Source organism: Acinonyx jubatus, chromosome B3 (genome assembly GCF_027475565.1).
Source record: "Acinonyx jubatus isolate Ajub_Pintada_27869175 chromosome B3, VMU_Ajub_asm_v1.0, whole genome shotgun sequence".
Taxonomy (NCBI): domain Eukaryota; kingdom Metazoa; phylum Chordata; class Mammalia; order Carnivora; family Felidae; genus Acinonyx; species Acinonyx jubatus.
The window spans coordinates 3,916,913-3,929,117 of record NC_069386.1 but is presented as its reverse complement, the minus strand read 5'-3'; the positions used below and the strand labels follow the sequence as shown (position 1 = coordinate 3,929,117).

Genomic DNA, 12,205 nt, shown 5'->3' with positions numbered 1-12,205 from the left:
TCAAAAAAAAAGAACAGAGTGGCCTTCAAGGGCGGGATCCCTCCCGGGTCTTCCTTGCTCTGACTGTGCTCTGTTCTTAGATAAGCTCTCTTCCCAGCTCTGGTCCCACATGCATATATTCCAAGAAATTAGTAAATTCCCCAACAATTCAACCCATAGTCCCAGAATTGAGCTGCAAAAATTAAAAAAAAAAAAAAAGAGTGGAAATATATGTTGCAAACTGGTCGTTCTCAACCTTGCCTGAAGATTAAAATCACCTAGAGAGCCTTGACAAAAGGCCAACGCCAGTGCCCCACCTCCAGAGAGGATGATTTAATCGGCCTGGGTGGTGCCCAGGCATCGGTAATCCTGTCAACTCCCCAGGTGATCCCCCCGTGCAGCCAAGGCTGGGAACCACTGCTCTGAGCCTCAGGTGCCCGAAGAGGGCGTAGATACGTGGCACACAGAGCCCCGGGGTGCGGGAACTGGGTCACTGGTTGGGCTTTCTTGAGACTTAGGGCTCCGGAGGGGAACTAAGAAACCCAAGGAGTTTGTGGGGCTCAGCGCCTGCTCTGAGCACAGGACAGAAGGAATGAATCCCGAAGCCCACAGCTGCCCCGTGGAGCCCCTGACAGCCTGACGGGCGCCCGTTTGTACGTCCAGGAGAGCTGGGGTGTGCAGGCTCAGACAGGTGGGGCCAGCCTTCAGAGCCGACTCAACAAGACAGGGTGAGTTGCAAAGGTTTCTAACTGGAGACATCATGCAGATGGCGATGGCTCTCGAGGGCACATGGAAGCCGGGAGGGAGGCGGGCAGCAGAGAGGAGAGAGGGTCGGGGCAATTTTGGACCCGCTGAGAAGCAGGATGCTGCAGGCAGGGAGCAAGGAAGGGGAACTCGAGAGCCGAACCCAGAGGACCCCAGGAGGAGCACACTGAGCCGGTGGGGCAGAGCTGGGGCTGAGGACTGCAGGTGGCATCACCAGGGGAGGGAGGGGAGCCTGGAGCCTGAAAGAGTGGCCCTGAGCACCCAGGGGGCCAGCTGTTCTAGATGTGGACCGACCCCCCCCCCCCACCTTTAGCTTGATTTAGCTAAGTCTAGTATCTTAAAATTCTTTGGCGGGGGGCACCTGGCTGGCTCCGTTGGTTAAGCACCCAGCTCTTGGTTGGGCTCAGGTCATGATCTCGTGATTTCAGCCCCGCGTTGGGCTCTGTGCTGCCAGCGCGGAGCCTGCTTGGGATTCTCCCTCTTTCTCTCTCTGCTCCTTCCCCACTCACGCTTGCTGGCACTCGCTCTCTCAAATAAATAAATAAACTTAAAAAAAAAAAAAAAACCTTTCGGGGTGCCTGGGCTGCCCAGTTGGTTAAGCATCTGACTTCAGTTCAGGTCATGATCTCGCGGTTCGCGGGTTCGAGCCCTGTTCTGTGCTGGCAGCTCCGAGCCTGGAGCCTGCTTCAGATTCTGTGTCTCCCTCTCTCTCTGCCCCTCCACCGCTTGCACTCTCTCTCTTCCTCTCTCTCAAAAATAGATAAACCTTAAAAAAAATATATATCTTAAGTTTTTTAAAAAAAGAAACGCTTTAGTAGAAAATGAAGAACAAAACAAAAACAAACAAAAAACAAAATCCTACAAAATAGAAATGAGTGAGTTTTCAATCCATTTCAGTGTAGCAAATAGATACCGAACGCCTACTACGCGCCAGACTAGCCACAGATGGCTCGGCTGGCATGGCAGCTTATCAGACACCCAGCCCCACTCCTAGTCCCCCCCCACACCCCAGCCCCCTCGGGGAGGCCACAGCGGCCCTGGGTCCCAGCACCTCTGCCTCCAATAAAGCTCGGCTCACCCACTGGTTGTTCTAAGTGAGGCCCCCCTGCAAATCTGGGGTCCTCCTGGCAAGTAACACTGTTCCTGAAAGCCACCTGTTTCTCATCAGCTGCCCGGCGGGTTTTGGCTCTGGGTTCCAGAAAGCCCTTGCCTGGGCTGGGCTCCCCAGCGGGAGCTGGCTTCTATGCCAGGCCCCACCTCCGGCTCTTTCCCATGCGGCTCAGGGCAGAGAAGTATGAGCTGGCAGTTGGTGCAGAAATGAGTGAGAACCCCTCTTCTGGCCATTTCTAACCATCTCTCCAACAGCTCAGCCCCCGGAGGCGGCGGCGGGGGGGTGGGTCCCAGCGTTTCCTTCCCCTAAGTCAGCGTTGTAATACCAAAGAGCAGAAAATCCCTTCCAATCAAGACCATGCCTCTCTACTCACTAGAAGCAAGAAGTGTCAGGGTCATTCCTCACTCTGTCACTCACCGCAAACATGTCCCTCACCCAGCCTGGGGGGGGGGAGGGGGTGGTGTGCGGGCTGCCTCCTCACAGACGCTCCCCTTTAAAAGTTTGCCTTCTATTCCCTGTGACCTCTTTCACCTGTGCTGTCCCCCAGGATCGTGATGCCATCCCTCCTTCAAAACCAGCACGAAAGCTGCCTGAGTGTTTGGCTTTCTTCACTCAAGTATCCCTTTAAATCCACTTCTGTACATTTGCTGGTTTATTGCTTTGTAAATGCCTTTTTTGGTGGCTCTTGGGTATATTGTCTCTTGAACAGGTTGGGGCTTTTTTTTTTTTTTACCCCCGAATTGTGGCCAAATATATGTAACATAACATCTGTTTTAATCACGTTTAGGTCTACAGCTTCGGTGAAATTAAGTACATCCACAAGGTCGTACAACCATCACCACTATCCATCTCCAGAACTTTTTTGTTTCTCCAAATCCAAACAAGTTTCTCGATGCCCGGCGAGTAGGGACATGTTTAATTGACTTATTCCTCATTCTATATATGTGTTCTATAAATACTCTTGGATGACTAGAACAGACAAGAGGTTTAATATAAAAGGCCCCAAACAGGCACCAATAGCTTATCAAACCATCTTTTCTAAAAATTTTTTTAATGTTTTATTTATTCTTGTGAGAGAGAGACAGAGCACGAGCAGAGGAGGGGCAGAGAGAGAGGGAGACACAGAATCCGAAGCAGGCTCCAGGTTCTGAGCTGTCAGCACGAAGCCCGATGCAGGGCTTGAACTCACGAACTGTGGGATCATGACCTGAGCTGAAGTCACGTGCTTAACTGACTGAGCCACCCAGGTGCCCCAAACCACCTCTTCTAAAATTACTTCTTGGGGCACCTGGATGGCTCAGTCGATTAAGTGTCCGACTCTTGTTTCAACTCAGGTCATGGTCTCGAGGTTTGTGAGTTTGAGTCCCACATTGGGCTCTGAGCTAACAGCATGGAGCCTGCTTGGGATTCTCTGTCCCCTCCCCCCCCACCTCTCTGCCCCTCCCCGGCTTGCTCTCTCTCTCATAAATAAATTAAAAAAATTTTTTTAATAAATATGGGCGCCTGGGTGGTTCAGTCGGTTAAGCATCCAACTTCAGCTCAGGTCATGATCTTGCAGTTTGTGAGTTCGAGCCCCACGTCGGACTCTGTGCTGACAGCTGGGAGCCTGGAGTCTGCTTGGGATTCTGGGTCTCCTCCTCTCTCTGCCCCTCCCCTGCTCATGCTCTGTCTCTCTCTGTCTCTCAATAATAAATAAACGTTAAAAAAATTTTTTTTTAATTTTAATAAGTAAAATTACTTCTTACTAAGACAACAAGGGGAAGACTGACTCCCAAAGAGGTAGAAAACATACAGAAGTTTATTCTAGATGAATCCCTACATTAAGCTATGACCTGGCCCTGGCCAACGGTCTATGTGTCCAAGACCTCCGAAGAAGATGAGGAGGAGGAGGAAAGAGCCTGTCCTCTCTTCTGAGACAGCCAACAAAAGCACCTGGAGAGATGGACAAGCCCATTATTCCTGAGACTCCTTGAACAAAGAAAAGAGTGTTTCCCCAAACTTGGCTCATCACAGAGATCACTCAGAGCATCCATTAAAGAGATCGAATCAGTACTTCTGGGGTGGGGTCTGGGAATCTGCATAGTTAATAGTGCCTGGCATGATTCTTATGAAAGACAAATTTGGGAAGAATGAACTAGAATGTTCCATCAGCAAGGTGGGGCCAGCCTAGCCGCCTGGGGCTGTGAAGGTAAAGGCTCCCAGCCAGACTTCCTTTATGCTCCCAAGAGCTATTCAGAGCTGTAGGCTGCTTTCCAGAACCTTCCCAAGGCTGCTAGTCCCCAAGACTCCCGTGGGCCTGGTGCTTCTAAACGCTCGGGCCTTCCTCTTCCGACATCCTATACGCAGGGCCCATACGCCGCCTCTCATTTCTTCCTCTGTGCCGAGGCCTTGCACGATCCCAAGTTCTGGCAGCTCCGTCCTCTGGCTTGGTTCCCCATAGTTGAGGGAGGACAGTGAGACCTAGTCCTAATTTAGAACAAAAGAGCCAGGTGGTCATGGCCAGGTGTTAATTAGGGGCTGACCACAGACAGCTGGTGACATCACAGTCCACCTTTAGCTCCAGCTGGGTCATCGCACGGAAAGAAGTCGGAAAGCTCGTATCTACCAAATCTGAGGTCAGTGTTTACAGAGGGAGACATTGGACACCGACCATATCGTCACAGCTGAAATTTCACCTCGGGGCCCTCCTGACACACGCCCGCCGGACCAAGCCTGGGAGGCTCCTTCACATTGGAGTGGCTCCGGTGGGCCTCCTGGCCCATGAGCATCACAGAGACAGGACCACCCTCTCCCACAACCACTCCTGGGTACAGTGAGTCAGAGCGGGTTAGGGCACAACAGGCTAGAAATTCAGAGGTGTCTTCCTGTTAATGAAGCCCAGAAGGTTTTGTTTTCATTACAACAAATTTTCCCTCTCTCTCTGCCCCTCTGCTGCCCACTCATAAATGAATAAATGTTAAAAAAAAAAAACAAAAAACGAAAACAAAGAAGTTACAAGGAAGCTATGTCAGAAATTTTGTGTTTATCTTCACCCCAGAAAGTTTACACAAAGTGGTGTTTCCGTGGAACGTCAACAGGTGTGATGCAGGAAAAGTTTCCGTGCTCCACAGGTTTGGACTAAACTGAGTGAAATAGATTTCTTTACTAGTCCTTTTTTTTTTTTTTTTTTTAAAGGAAGCTTTAATATGTCAGTATAGACAGGAAACTCCCAAGATGTAAATGCAATGGACTGTATTTTCTAAATAAAATTGATTTATTAACAATGAAACCTTAAGCAAGTTTTCCAGAGGCCACGTTTTGGCAAATGCTGAAATAGAAGATGCTATTACCCAGGGCCAAGGTGACTTATAAGAAATAAGCCCTTGCTATTTTGTTTGTTCTCTGGTGAATACCTCCTCTGTTGTATCCCTCTCTGTAACCACAAAATTCACTTCTTGGGGTTAAGCAATAGAGCACAGTAAAGTGAGTGGGCTGTCTGGGGTCTTACCTGGGCTTCCCCACTTACCAGCCTTAGGCATGTTAACTAACTTCCTTATGCCTCAACTTTGCTGTCTGTAAAATGGGCAGCACTGGTACCTTCTCTTGAAGGTGGTGGTGAGGAACAGACAAAGCCTGAGCTATTACTGTCAAGCCACAGAGCCAGTCTCCTGAGGGGAGATCCTCTTGCCCACTTCTGGGCTCGATGGTCCCGCAGATAAACTAGTGGTCACTTTGGAAGGTGCGGCACACCAGGACGGAGGGGCAAACGCAAGGGTGAGAATTAACTGAAGAGGAGTTGTAGCTAAAAACCCAGAGCATCTGAGATGCAATACGGACGTACAGGCCAGGACCACAGGGCCTGGGATGGGAGGGGAAGGATCCCTAAAATGTGCAAAAAGAGGAAAAGAATCAAGTCAACCTTGAGACAGGGCGTATAGAAATATGTACTTACACGGGTCAATACATGCATTATAAACACACAAAAAAAGAGAAGAAAACGTAGAGGAGAAAAAAGAAAAGTGTCAAACCTCAAAATGTCTTTTAGGACGGCACCAGCTGTACCCATCACCCCGCTCTTAGGAGGCTGATGACCTGGACAGCTCTCTGGCCACACGGGGGGGGGGGGGGGGGGGCGAAGGTCACTGAGGAGTCACAGGGGGACAGGGGCATCCAGAGTGGCACTAAACAAAGACAGGGAAATATGGAGATACAGTAGATCGCCCCCAACCGGGCCCTTACCCACAATTCACTTGCCCCCCCACCCCTTACCCACAACTCACTTGCCCCCCTTCTCCAACCCCGGCCCTTACCCACAATTCACTTGCCACCCACCCCCAGCGCCCTTACCCACAATTCACTTGCCCTCCTCCCCACCCCCTGGCTCTTACCCACAATTCACTTGCCACCCCCACCCCCACCCCGGCCCTTACCCACAACTCACTTGCCCCCCCTTCCAACCCTGGCCCTTACCCACAATTCACTTGCCCTCCCTCCCGCACCTCGGCCCTTACCCACAATTCACTTGCCACCGCCCCCCGCCCCCCCACCTGCCGCCCTTACCCACAATTCATTTGCCCTTCCCCCCACCCCCTGGCTCTTACCCACAATTCACTTGCCACCGTCCCCCCCGCCCCCGCCGCAGCCCTTACCCACAATTCATTTGCCCCCCCTTCCAACCCCGGCCCTTACCCACAGTCATTTGCCCCTCCCCCCCGCCGCCCTTACCCACAATTCATTTGACCCCCTTCAAACCCATGCCCTTATCCACAATTCACTTGCCACCACCACCGCCCCTCCCCCCCGCCCCCGCTGCCCTTACCCACAATTCATTTGCACCCCCCCCCCCCTTCCAACCCCGGCCCTTACCCACAATTCACTTGCTGTGGGTTCAGTCGCCTACAGCCGACGCGGGTTTCCCGGCGCGGATGGTCGTCCTCCTGACGCCTCCTCAGAGGGTCACTCGCAGCCTAACGCCACGTTAGTCACGTGCCCGCTCCAGTGCCCTCATGTCACCTCCTCACGTGGCGCTTTATCACCTCACATCCTCCCAGGAGGAAGCACTATGACAGAGAGGGCACAGTCACATAACCTGTGTTTCAGTCCTGTCGCAATCACTCTGTTTTACCGTGAGTTACCGCTTTCACCTCCTGCGGGGCCCGGTGTATACATTAGGCGTTAGCAGAAAGCACACGGTATATATGGGTTCTTGCTTTCAGCGTCCGCTGGGGGCTGGAAACCCCCCAGATGAGGAGCGGGGCGGCCGCTATATAATAACCGAGAGGGAGACTGGAGAGGTCTTGCTGGTGAGTTCCAGCACTTCGCTGGGGCTCTCAAATTAGCCTTTCTTTTTCTTTCTTTCTTTTTTTTTAATTGATTTATTTTGAGAGAGAGAGGGAGGGAGAGAGAATCCCAAGCAGTTTCTGCACCATTAGTGCAGAGCCTGATGCGGGGCTCGAACTCACGAAACCGTGAGATCAAGACTGGAGCTGAAACCAAGAGTCGGAGGCTTAACCCACTGAGCCAACCAGGCACCCCTCAAATTAGGATTTCAGTCACCTCACTGGCGTTGCAGGACGGACAGCCACTGCGGCACAGTGACTGGGCCACGCAGGCACACCGGTTCCTCAGAAACCCTCCAGAAGACATCTGAGCGGGAACAGCATCCTGCGCGACTTCAGAGAAGAACCTTGGACTTCCTCAAACCTCATTATGGCTGAGAATGAGCTCACCAGGTCGGTCCTGGCAAAAGCAACTTGGTCTCTTTAAAACCACAACGCAACGAGGCAACTCTAAAAAGGATACTTGTGAGGCAGTCTGGGAAATTTCAACACTGCCCTTTGATGATATTAAGGAATAGCCTGATTTTTCAGACATGCTGATGCGTTGTAAGTAAGTTTTTGAGAAGGAATCCTTGGCTATTAGAGATGCCAACAGCTACAACTGGCTTCAAACAATCTAGGGATGCAGAGAAGAGAGTCAGTGTAGACATGGAGTTGGATTGGCCATGAGTTGCTAATTGCTCAAGCTGGGGGGGTCAGTGGGGCTCATTCCACCGTTCTGCTTTGGTATGTGTTTGGAATTTCTCATTAAAACCTCCGCAAAGCCGGGGCACCCGGCTGGCTCAGCAGGTGGAGCTTGAGACTCCTGATCTTGGGTCATGGGTTTGAGCCCTAAGTTGGGGTAGAGATTGCTTAAAAAAAACTTTTTTAAGCCGGGGTGCCTGGGTGGCCCAGTCGGCTGAGCGTCTGGCTTCGGCTCAGATCACGATCTCGCCGTCTGTGAGTTCGAGCCCCGCGTTGGGCTCTGTGCTGACAGTTCGGAGCCTGGATCCTGCCTCGGATTCTGTGTCTCCCTCTCTCTCCGCCCCTCCCCCACTCATGCTCTGTCTCTCTCACTCTCAAAAATGAATAAATGTTAGAAAAAATTTTTTAAACTTTTTAAAGGGGCGCCTGGGTGGCTCAGACAGTTGAGCATCCAACTCTTGATTTTGGCTCAGATCATGATCTCACGATCCGTGAGATCAAGCCCCGTGTTGGGCTCTATGCTGACAGTGTGGAGCCTGCTTGGGATTCTCTCTCTCCCTCTCTCTCTGCCCCTCCCCTGCTTGCTCTCTCTCTCTCTCTCTCTCTCTCTCTCTCAAAATAAATAAATAAACATTAAAAAAATAAAACTGCATGGGCACCTGGGTGGCTCAGTCAGTTAAGCATCAGACTTCGGCTCAGGTCATGATCTCAGGGTTCATGAGTTTGAGCCCCTTATGGAGCTGCCTGCTTCACATCTGCTGTGTCCCTCTCTCCCTCTGCCCCTCCCCCACTTGCATGGCACTCTCTTTCTCTCTTAAAAGCAAATAAACATTAAAAAAAAACGGCTGAGACATCTCATTACACAGAGAGGTCATCTAATGTAAGTCTGTAAATATAAAAGACATTTTATTCATTCATTCACTCGTTCAAAAATATAATTACATATATATAATTATATAAGTATGGTAAAATTCATTTAATGTAAAATTCACCATTTTAACCATTTTATAGTATGCATTATGTCAATTATAGCTCAAAAAAAAAAAGTGTAGGGGCCCTTGGGTGGCTCAGTAGGTTGAGCGACTGACTGACTCTTGATTTCAGCTCAGGTCATGATCCCAGGGTGCTGGGATCAAGCCCCACATTGGGCTCTGCACTAACAGCTCGGAGACTGCTCGGGATTCTCTCTCTCTCCCTCTCTTTCTGCCGCTCACCTGCTCACACTGTCTCTGTCTCTGTCTCTCTCTCTCTCAGAATAAATACACTTAAAAAAAATAAAATTCAGAAAGTACACAAGAGTTTGCAGTGAAAAGCTTCCCTCCGACCTCTCTGCCCCAGTGGCACACAGCTTCCTCTCCAGAGGCATCTGTTTCCCACACACCCTTCCAGAGATTAAACCTCCCCTCCCCCCTGGTTCACCAGAATGGTACCATTTTGTACACACCGCTTTGCAGCTGGCCTTTCCCCCATCACTTACCTTGGGTTCATTCTGTAACAGAACACAAACAGCTCCTTCCCTTTTTCCCAGCTGCGTAGTACTCCACATGGTCAGGCTGCTTCACACCCTGCGGTAAGTGCTTTGGGGTTCTGGAAACTCTTTTCCCAGCCAGCTCAGAGTCTAAAAAGCACTTTCTTTTGATAAGGGGGCAATAAAGACAAACCAGAGGCTTCTGCCTCGAGGCCGACCATCATCGGAGCTATCTTCGCAGACGGGCCCTCGGAAGGGCAAAGGCAGCTAACCTGGAGGGTTCTCCAGGGGATCTGCCAGGTGTTGCTGGTGAAGGTGGCAGGGAATTGCTGGCCATCTTAGCCTCTAGGACATAATTGATCATGTCACCTGTGTCCTCCCTTCTTTCCTGATTAGAAAAGAAAGGACTTCTTGGGGAAATTGAGAAGTGCATACAGAAGCAGAAATTTACCCAGAGTTGTTTGTAAGCATTTAAAAAAATTTTTTGTTAATGCTTATTTTTGAGACAGAGAGAGACAGAGCATGAACGGGGGAGGGGCAGAGAGAGAGGGAGACACAGAATCCGAAGCAGGCTCCAGGCTCGGAGCTGTCAGCACAGAGCCCAACGTGGGGCTTGAACTCACAGATGGTGAGGTCATGACCTGAGCTGAAGTCAGACGCTCAACGGACTGAGCCACCCAGGTGCCCCTGTAAGCATTTTTAATAGCTGCTTAAAACTGAATTGTACTGGGAGGTGCCTGGGTGGCTCAGTCAGTTGGGTGTCCAACGCTGATTACAGCCCAGGTCATGGTCTTGAGGTACATGGGATGGGGCCCCACATTGGGCTCCATGCTGAGAGCACAGAGCCTGCTTGGGATTCTCTCTCTCTCTTTCTCTGCCCCTGTCACACTTGCGCGCGCGCTCTCTCTCTCTCTCTCAAATAAATAAACTTAATAAAAAACTGAATTGCATTGGGGTGCCTGGGTGGCTCAGTCATTTAAGCATCCAACTCTTGATTTTGGCTCAGGTCATGATCTCATGGTTCGTAGGTTTGAGCCCCACATCAGGCTCTACACTGAGCTGAGGCTGGTTGAGATTCTCTCCTTTCTTGGCTCTCTGCCCCTCCCCCACTTGTCCTCTCCCCCGCCCAAAAATAAATAAACTTTAAAACTGTATTGCATTGAAACACTGTAACTTACTTATCTCTGCTTTCACTTCTGCATCTTAGAGATCCAGGAACTAAAGCCACATCAGATGTTTATTTTAAGGAGCTAGAGAAACATCTAAGTCCATGCACCAAATGAGACAGGTAAGACACTTGGCACCAGGTATGAATATTTGAAAATTATCTCTACGAAACAGAAACCGTATTAATGAATAATCTCGGGGATGAAGAGAAGACCAGTGGCTGATAATGAAGGCTTCGGGGATTCCAATAGTTACTGGATAGTAAGCTAAGAACCCTGCATATTAAATAGAGGAACATTTATTTAAATAGAATAGAAGCTCTGTCTCCTCAGTAACTACAGGAGACACCTGCCAACCTAGGCACTAAACGTTTGCTGGGTTGGACGGAGCGCGCGGCCGGAGGGAGAGGCACCTGGGATGCGGGAAGAGAATTCGTGGACGGCATACGTGTTGGGGCAGGGGCTGCAGCGCGCAGGTGGTAGTGGAATCCACAGGAACAGTCACAACTCGTGCGAAGAGTGTGGAGGATGAGGAGAGGTCAAGGGCAGAGTCCCGGGCACGCTGGCGGCCGAGAGCGTGGGGAGTGTCACGGTAGCCCGGGGCTCTGAGCACGGCCTCGTCAACAACCCCACCCCAGAAACTCTTCCTGCCCGACCCGGGGTGGACGGCGCTGGCAGGAGGGCTTGGGGACCTTTAGGGATGTCTGGATCAGCAGGGGACTTGGGAGGGGAGAGCAGGGGAGAAGGGTTTTAGGGCCTAAAAAGAGGTCCCTATCACCAGGGACCTGAAAAATGCCCAGAACTCTTCCTTCCCTAACAATACAGTTTCCCCTGAAAATGGACCTAATAATAGGCCTCACACTACTACCACGGCTAAATTGGACTCCACTGACTCACAAGTCTTTTTATGTCTTCAGTTCTGATCCCTGCTTCCCATACAACTCGGTAAATGACAACACCGTTGTTCTTTCGCCGAAGAATCTATTTCAGGGACGGGCAGTGGATGGTCTCCGGCTGTGTGCTATTATTACCTGCGGCGTAGCGGGGCCTTTTATAGCATTCGTTTCAAACATAAAGGAGAAGGGGAAATGCAAAATGAAGCGGAGTGCTGTCTTGCACGGCAAATCTCCTGAGATGAATGTCTTTCTCCCGAAGTCCCCGGTGTCAGGGGGAAACACCGGACGAGACGGCCACTCCATAAATCTTGCCGCACAGTGTTTGCGCGCATCCTCGTGGGTTAGAAGCAGCATTCGACCGAGAGAGTCTGTTGAGTGAAACATCACCAGCTCCCGTTTGACCAAAAATGGCTACAGATAAACAAGTCTCATCCCTGGCAGGATGCGGCTCCGTCTGGCAAATGTTTATCAAGCGCCAGCTGTGTTCCAGGGATGCAGAGGCGGAGAGCCACGGTCCGTGGCCCCTGGTAGCCCCCGGGTACACCGGGAAAGGACACTCTGGGTCATCGATGGGAAGGAGGCAGTGCCTTCGCAAAGAACGTGTATTCTTCACTGTCAATTAATAAACTAGCATCTGGTTTACTCAGAAACCGGTGGGGGGGGGGTGTGCTAGCTTACACAGCTTGGTTGACAGAAGCCAATACTCAATAGCAAGCAACTCTGATCTCTGGATGTTTTCAGCTGAGGCCTGGATTGTGCCGCAGGTGCAGGTCATTAAAAATCCCTGGGTGGGGGTAGGGGCGGGAGGGGCAGGTAGA

The 12,205-nt window shown here is 50.9% G+C and overlaps 2 long non-coding RNA genes across 4 annotated transcripts; one reads left to right on the top strand and one right to left on the bottom strand.

The window, feature by feature from the left end:
- Positions 1 to 3,363: 3,363 nt before the first annotated feature.
- LOC113601966 (uncharacterized) lies at positions 3,364 to 9,577 on the bottom strand. 3 transcript variants are annotated; one of them, XR_008298935.1, is made up of 4 exons: positions 6,701 to 6,841; positions 5,863 to 6,015; positions 4,064 to 4,321; positions 3,364 to 3,530 (listed from the first exon to the last, which is right to left on the bottom strand). It is a non-coding gene; the product is annotated as an uncharacterized LOC113601966 (long non-coding RNA). The 3 variants fall into 3 exon arrangements; XR_003423339.2 differs by lacking the exon at positions 3,364 to 3,530 and adding an exon at positions 9,335 to 9,577 and having other exon boundaries at positions 3,563 to 4,321; positions 6,701 to 6,894; XR_008298936.1 differs by lacking the exon at positions 3,364 to 3,530 and adding an exon at positions 5,361 to 5,716 and having other exon boundaries at positions 3,563 to 4,321.
- Positions 6,820 to 12,168, top strand: LOC113601968 (uncharacterized). The gene is made up of 3 exons (XR_003423342.2): positions 6,820 to 6,960; positions 10,533 to 10,613; positions 11,647 to 12,168. It is a non-coding gene; the product is annotated as an uncharacterized LOC113601968 (long non-coding RNA).
- Positions 12,169 to 12,205: the final 37 nt, after the last annotated feature.